The sequence below is a fragment of the Octopus bimaculoides genome, chromosome 1, assembly GCF_001194135.2.
Source record: "Octopus bimaculoides isolate UCB-OBI-ISO-001 chromosome 1, ASM119413v2, whole genome shotgun sequence".
NCBI classification, from domain to species: Eukaryota; Metazoa; Mollusca; class Cephalopoda; order Octopoda; family Octopodidae; genus Octopus; species Octopus bimaculoides.
The window spans coordinates 86,296,392-86,308,730 of record NC_068981.1 but is presented as its reverse complement, the minus strand read 5'-3'; the positions used below and the strand labels follow the sequence as shown (position 1 = coordinate 86,308,730).

The 12,339-nt window shown below is 36.5% G+C and overlaps 1 protein-coding gene across 5 annotated transcripts in view; it reads right to left on the bottom strand.

Annotated features, from left to right (window-relative positions):
• The window catches only part of LOC106884379 (protein dopey-1), a 136,711-nt gene extending 128,323 nt beyond the window's left edge, over positions 1-8,388 (bottom strand). For 4 of the 5 annotated variants that reach the window (XM_052967989.1, XM_052967997.1, XM_052967995.1 and 1 more), the window contains exon 1: positions 7,698-8,385. The gene's annotated coding sequence lies outside the window, so the exon portion shown is untranslated. Of the gene's footprint in view, positions 1-7,697 lie in introns of all 5 variants that reach the window. The other variant, XM_014935736.2, reaches the window with a different exon arrangement.
• Positions 8,389-12,339: the final 3,951 nt, after the last annotated feature.

Genomic DNA, 12,339 nt, shown 5'->3' with positions numbered 1-12,339 from the left:
ATATATATATATATATATATATATATATAAAGCAGCATTAGTTTCAACAGCTAGTCATATGTGTCTATCATTTACACGTTTATTTATTCAAATGTAATCATCTTAATGATTCAGTTTGATATGCTGACAAGGGATAGTCAGGCCTGCTATACAAAAATGACTCCACTTACTGTCATTTTTTGTTATTTAGTACTTGACTTCAACATTCTAAGTCTAATCTCACATCCTCCAACAGTTGGTTACATATTCTTGTTTGAATAGGCCATATCTTCCAAATTTCAGTTACATACAACAGCATATTTTACAGGATAAACAGTCAAAGAAAGCCTTATGAAATAAGAAGAAACAAGAAAAAAATCTCTAACTTGCTAATGTCAGTTTCAGTAGGTATGAGCTTCTCAGTTTAAGGAAGTAAGAGCTTCAAAGATGTCCTTGTGAACTGTACTTCTAACTCAATGATCAAATATAATTTTTATTATTTGTTGCATCAATCACAACCTTTGTTCCTAGCAAACTCATTCCCTTAGCTCAGTTAACTAATATCAACCGATGAAGTATCCTAAACATCACAACAGGCTTTTCATACACTTTATATTTTTCTATTTCATTTCACCCTCCATTACAAAAGGAAAGTTTCATCTCATGCTTTCAATTGAATTAGTGCTACCTAAAACACCTGCAAGAAGACCATCAAGAAAACATGAAGCTTTAATGCATAGCATTGCTAGGACCATCAGGAAAAGCAGAAAATGCTTTACTATATCACTCAGCCAACAAACTCCCTCCTATCTGCCACTCCTCAACAAAGATGGCCTTGTAAATATATCTGCCGATAAAGCCACTTCATTTGCTTCAAACTTCACACATACACATCATAAAGTGGGCAAATATTCATGTTTATTCATTATGCTGAGTGTCCTTTCCATTATGTTCAAACTAGGTGCTAGAGGTTATCTCCAAGCCTCACTACACTCCTCTTCAATCTGTTTCTTTCTATGAAGATTTATCACAATATTAAATCACATTGCAGTCTTATTCCCAAGAAGAAAACAACCAACACTTCCAGCTTATCAAAGGTGTTGGAAACCACTGCAAACAACCACCTCTTTATCACCATGTTTCTTTCTCTCTCTCTCTTCAGCAACTACATATACAGTTTCAGAGTGAGAGTGGGACTTGCTCAACCACACCACTTAGCAGCAGTCAATTTTGCCCTTAAAAATCAACAAAATCAATTACAGGAGCAGTCGTGAGAACATCTTGGCAAAGTTGCTTGCATATAGACTATCACTCCCTTATTTCATGCACTGCCTGTCTGATCCATCACAAAATGTTCGGATGGGGATACCTGCAACTCATCCTGTATCAACTGTCGTGCATACATCGTTCAGTTATGTCCCTAGGCTTTTCCTCCAGTAAATTAAGATCTTCTCACAGTGACTTCTAACAATATACACTCACATTTTACTTTTCACTAAGAGAGTGAAGGTAGCATCTATAACTCAAACTGCTAAAAATAGCAGCTAAACTTTCAAATCTCACCCACCATCTTAGAAAAATACAATGACAGCTGAGCTGGGACTAAACAGCAACAAAAATCTTTTCCCAGAAATACTCCATGTAATACTCTTGCACCCCACTCTCCCATGATCAATATACAACAATAGCTGCTGCTTTGCACACACACACGCACACACAAACATCCTAGAAAGCATCCCTATAAGGTTATTTAGATTGGATAAAGGGCAAAAACAAACTTTCCAAACAACCCTACAAATATAATAGTAAAAATTGCTTCATTAAGGTCAGAACATATTCTTCAACTTTGATCAGCTGCTGACACCTCTTTCAAAGCTTAGTAAGACTCACAATGTTATACAGCTCCCATATCTGGGACTATACTATGAAAACATACCAATTGTCTATACTGCATCCAAAAAGAAGGCTATCTAACAGATTAGCAATAATCCTCTTGCTAACATAGAATTTCTAACCTACAGTCATCCTCGTCTCCTCACCTTGTCTAATCTATTGCTATCACAACAGTCTCTGCTCCTTCTGAGAAGTTCCTTTCCTGCCCAATCAAGATGAACATTAGCTGTATCAGTCACACCAATCATACAGAACCTGCAAAAATTAAAGAAACTGTTTTTCTTCCTGACTAAGCCATATGTTTTACTGTCTACTGGCCTTCACTTCACATGATAGATGTAAATGGACATCACCACCATACAAGCAGTGTCTTTTGTTTCCAATCTTTTATGAAAACTTGTCTGGTCATGGGGAAATATTACCTTGGCTGGGAAACAGGTGAGGGTCGGTGACAGGAAAGACAATTCATCAACAAATCCCACATGATCCATGCAACAATAAAACAACAAAACTATCATCATTTAATGTCCATTTTCCATGCTGGCATGGGTTTGACAGGAGCTGGCAAGCAAGAGGATTGTGCCATACGCACACACACAAATTTAATACACAATATATAGATTTATCTAATCCAGTGGTAATCACAAAAAAGCTCCTATGGTAGACCGGGCAACAAACCACATAGGAGTGTAATGTAGAGTTCTATGCAGTTGAAATCCAGTAAATCAAATCAGTGAAGATTATTTCATGAGGTGTTATGAATATCTACTAGTGAAATAAGCATTCATCTCATACCTCCTGACTTTCTTTATATTCTCTCTCTCTCTCTCTCTCTCTCTATATATATATATATATATATATATATTAAAAAAGCTGCTCACCAACTTAATTACACACACTGACTCGCAGATAAGCTGTTTCTTCTCTCTACCATCTATTGTTACTACACTAGCCTCTACTACTCTAAACTTGAAAACCACAAACCACCTACCTCCACTTCTATCTCATCTCCCAGATCTCACTCTAGACATTCTTACAGAAAACTGGAATGCCTTCCTTGTCTTTGCTGTAGATGCTGACCTACAGATTTTCTAACAAAACATCAGACACTTTAAACTAAGAGGAGTAATAAAGTTTATGACCACTATCCTCTTTCCTGTAACTAATAAAATTGAAAACACCAATACGGTTTTGCTCAAATACATTTCATTTAAACTTTGTGCCTACACTTGTTTATCTAAAGTTATTTTTAAATCAGTTGACATAAACAGAGGAAAACATATATAAAAAAAGAACAGTTGTAATTTGTATTTAAGATATTAAATAGAGAAAAAAAACCTTGTAAATTGTAGTGTGTAAAAGATATCTTTCTATTAACATCTACATTTTATAGCATACAACAGTTTATGTTCAACATTTTGTTGAATTTAAGTTCATGAGTACTTTAAATGCAAACAGCATTCAAGTAATCTGAATGTAAAACTTGAACAGAATTCAAATATTAACTTCCTATAGCTAAAAAGGATACGAGTCACATCAGTTATAATAAAATGAACCAGGATTACTCAACATATCAGAAATATTAACCAAGTTTCCCTCGAACTGTCCATTTTAACCATTAGTTTGAATAATGGTATGCCAAATACCACTAAAAATGATCATGACTGAAATGCCTTTTATGAGGGGTAAACAACAACTCAGGGCTAAAAAAACAACAGGAACTAAATATCTTTTCCTAATGCTCGGGCTGAAGAGGAAGCTTTTTATGTGAACAATCGATCTGTTAGAAATAGCAGTCAAATACCCTCAAATCCAATCCAACTCTCTGAGAGAAAGACAGATGGAATACCTTTGATCAGAGGTTTATATAATCTGGGTTGAGATGGGGGTTAATCAACAACAACAAGTAGTTCATAATATTTTAATGTTTTGAAAATACAATGGAAAATGCAGCCCCTTATACACTTTAAATCAAGACAAAATGATATTGGTTGGAACATCTTTGATTACAGGTCTGCTCAATCAGATGTTAAACAGCAACAACAAAATTCAAATTAATCAGAGCCATCTTCGCATTCTCTGTTATTACTGTTTTCATAATCAATAATTAGTAAATAACTGAGATAGCTAGATAAATTGACTACACACCAGGGACGTGTTTCTGGGCGTGCTGTATATCCACCAAAGACGGACATACTACCATAAATAAGCTTACTCAATACCATAATCATGGATTACAATGAAGGCTCTAATTCTGTTTATATTGTGGTAGTAATTTTTAGATAGCACTGCTCACCTAGTTGCATCATGCCCTGGCACTAGCAGAAAATGGGACAGTGACAAAATAAAGTATCAGGCACCAAACTCCTAGCCCTTGGGTCACTTTTTAACTGTTGCTGATTAAAAATAATGTAGCACTGTATCAACCAGACTACCAGATGTTGTTATACACCGCTAGTCACAATGCACATCTTTGTGTTGTAGTAGCTTTTGAATGATGCCATCCAACTGGGCAGGCCAACATTCCCCTTTGAATAAGATGCCTGTCTGTTGCAGGGTTACAGCTGAGTAGACTGGAGCAATGTGAAATGAAGTGTTTCGCTTAAGAACACAATGCACTGCCAGTCTAGGAAATGAAACCATTATCTTGCAACTGTGAATGCAACGCCCTAACCACGAGACCCTGTGCCTTTACTATACACACACTTATGTTTTGGGTTCTATTCATCCTGTGGTTAGGGCAGCGTACTCGCGGTCATAGGATCGCGGTTTCGATTTCCAGACTGGGCGTTGTGAGTGTTTATTGAGCGAAAACACCTAAAGCTCCATGAGGCTCCGGCAGGGGATGGTGGTGAACCCTGCTGTACCCTTTCACCACAACTTTCTCTTCCTGTTTCTGTTGTACCTGTATTTTCAAAGGGCCAGCCTTGTCACATTGTGTCACGCTGAATATCCCCGAGAACTACGTTAAGGGTACACGTGTCTGTGGAGTGCTCAGCCACTTGCACGTTAATTTCACGAGCAGGCTGTTCCGTTGATCGGATCAACTGGAACCCTCGACGTCGTGCCAACAACAACAACTATCACAACTGACCGAAGGGGTCAGTGACAATCCACCAGCACATCTCAGTTTTTTTAATTTTTATGGGGAGACCCATTCTTTTCTTTTTATTCTTTTACCTGTTCCAGTCATTGCAGTTAAGTTGAAGCAAAGTGATTTTCTTGCTGTATGATCTGTTTTCTAATTTAATATGGATACACCATCATCATCGTTTAACATCTGCCTTCTATACTGACATGGGTTGATAGTTGGACAGGTGCTGACCGGGCAAGAGTATGCATCAGACTTGTGTGTCTGTTTTGGTAGTTTTTACAGCTGGATGCCCTTCCTAACACCAACCACCCAGCAGAGATACTCAGATATAAAGATTAAGTGTGAAGTTTGGGGGCTGTTGATGTAACAATTATCAGCTGTTGTTTATAGTAACCAACTGGAATAGTTTAGCTTGGAAAGTTGTGTTGAAATGCTCACCCAGTTTTATGATTTCCTTGACTAAAGTAGCCTCTGTTTCTTCATCAATGAAAATTACAGAATAAAAAAAATGCACTAATGCAATTGAAGCAAAGAGGCTCAGTGTGTGATATAATCAAGGAATTACAAGTGAATTATTCTTTTTCTTTTTTACTTGGTTCAGGAATTGGACTGTGGCCATGCTGGAATACCATCTTGGAAAAATATTTTAGTGCTTCCGTTATTTTTTAAATGTATGCATAACCTAAAGCTCAGTTTCTGCATGACAATTCTATTTGCAATCTGTGTTATTTATAAAAAAAGACTTTTTATTTTTATTTGGGGAGAGGGGATAGTTAGACCAGAGTCAGGTTGAGTACTAGATAGCTCAGTGCACACACTATGATGATAACCACACACCACTGCTACACACACGTGTACCATTACCATTCTTCTAAAAGATAACATAATTCAAATGGGTTAATAAGTTTAAGCCTCATCATTAGCATTCCTTCTGATTCAGAGATTACATAAAATATATTCTGTTTCTTTCCCAGGCAGTAACGAATGCCTATGTGTATATCTTTATAAGGTGTTTGACGGAGTAAGGGGTGCAAGAGACAATATAATTATCCTGAAAACAGTCTGTATTCATTGTAAACCAATAAAATCTAAAAATTAGCTTCTTAGTCATAGCCGTTATTGAAATATTGCTAAGATAAGCATATGCTAACGTTAAACTAATAAACGCCCATATTGAGAGAGAGAGAGAGAGAGAGAGAGACTGTGAAGAGAAATATTGTTTTGATAACACTCATAAATTTACAATGATGGGAAGTTAACAATAGAATTCCATCAACTTTCAATAAATATTTCTGATAGATTCATTGGGAAATACAAACGCTTTCATTTCATCAAGAATATGAAACGAAATCTCAGTTACTCGCTTTTCTTTTCAACATTACAATCAACTGCCATCAATTTTTTAAAATTCTTTATTATTTACGATTATTTTTCGTGCTTTACATTTTTATAAGGATGTCTTCACAACTCAAAAGTGCACGAGCCTACGAGGAGGCCTCTACCTATTCACCTGAACCGTTATAAATAGCAGCCAAATCTTGTTCATATCTTATAGAGATATCAAATTTCACCTTTAATTAATGTAATCTAAGACAAACTACTTCGGAGATAAAAACAGGATGGTCACGGGTGAAATACTCAACACAGAGGCCTGAATACCGAGCTGCGTTAGCTAAGGGTTAAATAACCCCAAACTAACTGTTAACATGTCAGATCGCGTATTCTTGACCTCCGCCGAAATATCCTAGTTACCAAAAGTAATTAAGGACAATTTAAAAGAACTTCAACGAATGTTAACATAAGATAATCTTGTAAAGTAAATACCGAAACATGAATACACACAAAATTTATTTTGAATACCATACATAAACGAAAATCTGCAAACATTTTAGTGAAAGACTTATTCTGTTTTTGCAATATCCTATTATTCCAAAAGAAAACAACTAAATATTGTGGCAAGCAAAAACTATTAAGTCACATTTTATGTGAAAGGCATGCAACATATTTTTAAGAAACTTATCACACAAAAAGTGTTCAACACACTTTAAAAAAAACAGCAAAAAAGCTATACACATACATATATACACACACACGTTATATTAACAAATATACATAATTCAGACATTGACCACTCGCATAAACATAACACAATTTTAGATAGATAGATAGATAGATACATAGAGATGGATAGATAGATAGATAGATAGATAGATACATAGAGATGGATAGATAGATAGATAGATAGATAGATACATAGAGATGGATAGATAGATAGATAGATACATAGATAGATAGATACATAGAGATGGATAGATAGATAGATACATAGAGATGGATAGATAGATAGATAGATAGATAGATAGATACATAGAGATGGATAGATAGATAGATAGATACATAGAGATGGATAGATAGATAGATACATAGATAGATATGGATGGATAGATAGATAGATACACACACTGGGTTGGTGGTGAACGTTTGTTTACAAACGGACCAGAAAAGCACTCAATACACAAAAGTAAAATATAATTATTAGAAGCACAAGGATTTTCAATCATCTTTCTGCCTGTTCAAATAATTAGAAACACACGGTCAAGAAGCTTCAGCTACTTATATATTATTTCAAGGATATAAATACCTCTTAAAGTGGATGTCAGCTTCCAGGTTCTTTTTCTTATATATTTATATAATAAAGCACAATATATTTTATAACATTCACCAAACTTACCGTAATAATTATATTTCCACCATTTTAATAGGTATACAATGGTATTAATTCCATGAAATAAAAGAAATGTCAACCAGCTGAACTGAACGTGTAAAATATATAGAGTAACATAAGCAGTATCTTTTTCACTCGTTATATAAACTGATGTGTTTTGTAATACTTTGAATGTGTTAGTGATTGTATGAGAACTTCTACAAAATTGATTGAATATGCTGCAGAAATGAGTTTGTTGTATTAATGAGGTAAAGATAATGATTTGTGAAATCACAGCAGCGTTGTGGTCAGAGTGTCCAGGGTTGAAATTATAATATGGAGAGAGCGCGGATTAGAAATACAATTACAGAAGTATATCTATACAGGCTAAGAGATGAAGCATACACAAATACAGTGAACTACTTTAAAAAAAAAAAGGATTCTATAATGAGATTTTGAATAGAAGTAAACATTAAGACCAGTGGAAGCAACAATAGCTCCCGACAGGCGAGAAACATGACAGCGTTGAAGGTAGCCACGACATGTCAGGATATTTGGTTTTGTTGATTACATGTGATGTCACTACGCTCTCCTCTTACTCTCTCTCTTTCACACCCTCTCGTATTGTCTCATTCTCCCTCTTTGGTATTATCATCCTCTCTTTACTGCCCCCTCTCTCTGCTTTTGTCTTTCTTCCTTTCCCTTCCCTTATTCTCACCCATTCTTACTCTCTGTAGAGTTGGACGGATATCCGGTTGTCGTATGAACGATGGGCGGTGCAAAAGGAAACGGAATTCAAACCAAAACACCATCAGCATTTCAAACCTCGATTTTCTATATTTTTGTGTACTTTCATTTTAATCTATTTGTTAGTCCAGCATTACGTATATATAATATATACATATATATAGAGACTACATTCTTTCATGTTACGAATTTTAAAAACTTCATCTATATTTACTATGAGGTTTTCTTGAGTAATTATAGTTTTTTACCTGGTTAAATTTTACGTTTAAAAAAATCTTATATTTTCCTTTTATGTAGAATTCTGAGTTAACCCCCTCAGAATCTTTGTAAATAACGATAGGAATAAAGGTGGGTCTACAACTGAGCTCTTGTCTTTCAGTTTTTTTTATTGACTTATGAGTGAAATGAGATGAATTTGTCATATATATATATATATATATATATATATATATTTCATTCTGCCAGTTTCACACTAGTAAAGCAGTTATAATAAATTTCTTTCATGATTTCTGTGTTTTGGGGGCTTTTTTTCTACACTTTCAAGTGGTATGTAGGTATATAAACTAGTTTCGCACATGCTTATCAATGGGAAGAAATGTGTAACTTACAATGGCTATTTTACCCGTTATTCTTGTAAATAAGGACTTGTAATCCTCAATATAAACTTCTACACGCAGCACGTGTCACTTGGTTTAAAAAACGTGTCCACCGTTCTATCCTCACATCAACCAACATACTGGAAGCTGAAAAGCTTTTCTAAGTCGTTTATCCAGATTCTCCATTTGGCAATCGACTGGCCCCACTTAGGGAAAGGAAGTATTCAATAGTTTAGACCTAGGTTAGTCACGATTGTGCACAAATGACTAAAGTCATTAAATCGGTATACATCCATTTTATTTATTTATTATTAAGACGATGATGTGATTTGTGGGAGATGTGGTTGCTGTTTTAGGTTGAGCAACTATTTAGGGGTTCCTCCCATCTCAACCCAATGCTTCTAGTTTATTACGTTGCATTACTTGCAGTAGCATTTTAAATTTTACAAGCTGGTGTTTTTTGTTGGCACTCCGTCGCTTACGACTCCGAGGGTTCCAGTTGATCCGATCAACGGAACAGCCTGTTCGTGAAATTAACGTGCAAGTGGCTGAGCACTCCACAGACACGTGTACCCTTAACGTAGTTCTCGGGGATATTCAGCGTGACACAGAGTGACAAGGCTGACCCTTTGAATTACAGGCACAACAGAAACAGGAAGTTGTGGCGAAAGAGTACAGCAGGGTTCGCCACCATCCCCTGCCGGAGCCTCGTGGAGCTTTAGGTGTTTTCGCTCAATAAACACTCACAACGCCCGATCTGGGAATCGAAACCGCGAGTCCGCTGCCCTAACCACTGGGCCATTGCGCCTCCACCCAAGCTGGTGTAACCGTGCCATATTATGTATATTTATTTTTAAAAAAGGTTCATACACAACTAAGCCTTGTCATCGATTATATATACATAAGGTGCTAAACGATTATGAAAATAGAACTTAATTTGCTGGCACTATTGATATTCAGGCTGAATTTGCTGGCGAATAGTTGGATATCTATTAGGAGAACGTAGGTAGAAAAAAAATTTCCAAATGATTATAATTCTGGAGACGAAGCTCTCATGGAAGTGTTAAGAACAGAGTACAGCATTCGAGGAATGAAACAGTTAGGATGTTTAAAGAAGGGTAGGTTAGCCCAAGATAGTTCACATCAAGCAAACAGATCTATAGCATGCAGGTGATCTGTCATTCCAGATATCTTTTCTACTAATAGGCACAAGGCCTGAAATTTTGGAGGAGAGTATAGCCGATTACATCAACCACAGTGTTCAATTTGTATTTAATTTATCGACTTCGAAAGGATCAAAGGCAAAGTGGCCTCAACGTAAAATGAACACAGAAATTAAAGACAGACGAAACGCCGCTAAGCATTTTGTCCTGCGCGTTAACGCTTCTGTCAGCTCGCTGTCTTCCGTTGTTCCCGTTATATACTATGCCTCCCATTACTTGAGGATCACATTGCACACCCCAATTTGCAACAATAACTTGTATGGGGTGCAATGTGACGGTCTGGACGTGTAGTATTCTTTTCATATTTCGGTCTGTTTGCATGTCTATAGATTCTTATGTGGCCACAGTAGAAGTAGAGTAGGCTCAGTTAGAGCATGACAGTTGCTATTCCTTTCCACTTCTCAGTACAGTGCTTGAGGTTAATAAAGCTATTTAAGACAAGGGCTGAACCCGTTATTCGAGTATTAAATGTTCTTGCTCCATTACAACAGCGAATTAATATCGGGTAGGCTAACCCTACTGATTAGTGTTTTAGTTATGGTTAAGTCAGAGTTCTTTCTAATGATACAATTTATATATTGCTTCCCAATCTTTTTGTGTTACTCTGGTTTTGTTCTCTCACTATCCTTTCACACTAGTTTCCACATTTCTTACACAAGCTGTCGTGTTAGTAGAGATCTAAACACAGGTATACACACATGGCCGGTTTTAAAGTACGTATTAAAACAAATTATTTTAAAGTTGTGATGTCTATCATTTTCATCCCGAAAGATAATGAACAAAACTAAACAAGGCCTGTAACTTATGATCTATTTTATCTGTATTTCAACGGGAAAATGCTTTGTTATATCTTTCTAAGCTATTTCCTGTATACAAATAAAATTCCTACCCAGATTGTATCAACAAAACATCAAAACAACTTACATTGCAAGTTTTATTAATTTCTTTCTGTGTTTTTTTTCTATGGTGAAATTTTGCAAAGACATAAAACTGGAGCCAGTCCCTTGCACTGTCATGCACCGTTCATTATATACTAGAGATGAGTTTATCCATGTTTTGACTAATAAATAACTTGCAGAGTATGACTGCATGGTTAAGAAGTTTGTTTCGCTAGCATGTGGTCGTGGATTCACTAGCACTGCGCACACCCTGAGAAATGTTTTCTGCTATAGCCCCTAGCCGACCAAATCCTTGTGAGTGAATTTGGTTGGCAAAGTTTTCTGGCACAAGTGAATTAAGCCCTAAGATTCAGCATGAAAAATTCCAACAATAAACCAAATTAGAAAATTTTCACTTAATTTTAAAATTTCAAAAAGTGCAACCAAAGAGAAAAGATCTTTGTGAATGTGCGTGCGTGCGCGCGCGCATGCATACATACATGTATGCATGTTTCTGCCTCCTTGCCATGATTTCATGTGACAGTTGACCGTTTTCAATCTTTCGTGAAAACATGTCTGGTCATGGGGAATATTACCTTATTTGGGAACAAGTGAGGGTTGGTGACAGGAAGGGCATCCAACTGTAGATAATCGGCAAATTTTCCTCAACAAATTCCGTCCGACACAAAGCGATGATGATGACGACGACGATGCGAGTATACATACATATATGCGCGCGCGCGCATTTATGTTTGTCTTCCACCTCCACCTTATTTGACAATAGGTGTTGGTATTGTTTATATCCGACAAAAGAGACCGATAAAGTACATTCCAGGCATGAATGGAAAATAAGTACTGGAGTGGATTTGTTCGACTAAACCCTTTAAGGCAGTACACCAGCATGGTTGCAGTCTAATGACCGAAGCAAGTAAAAGAAAAGAACTGTCTGAAGCTCATCACACATTTATCTCACTTATTGTTGGCACTCCGTCGCTTACGACGTCGAGGGTTCCAGTTGATCCGATCAACGGAACAGCCTACTCGTGAAATTAACGTGCAAATGGCTGAGCACTCCACAGACACGTGTACCCTTAACGTAGTTCTCGGGGAGATTCAGCGTGACACAGTGTGACAAGGCTGACCCTTTGAATTACAGGCACAACAGAAACAGGAAGTAAGAGTGAGAGAAAGTTGTGGTGAAAGAGTACAACAGGGTTCGCCACCA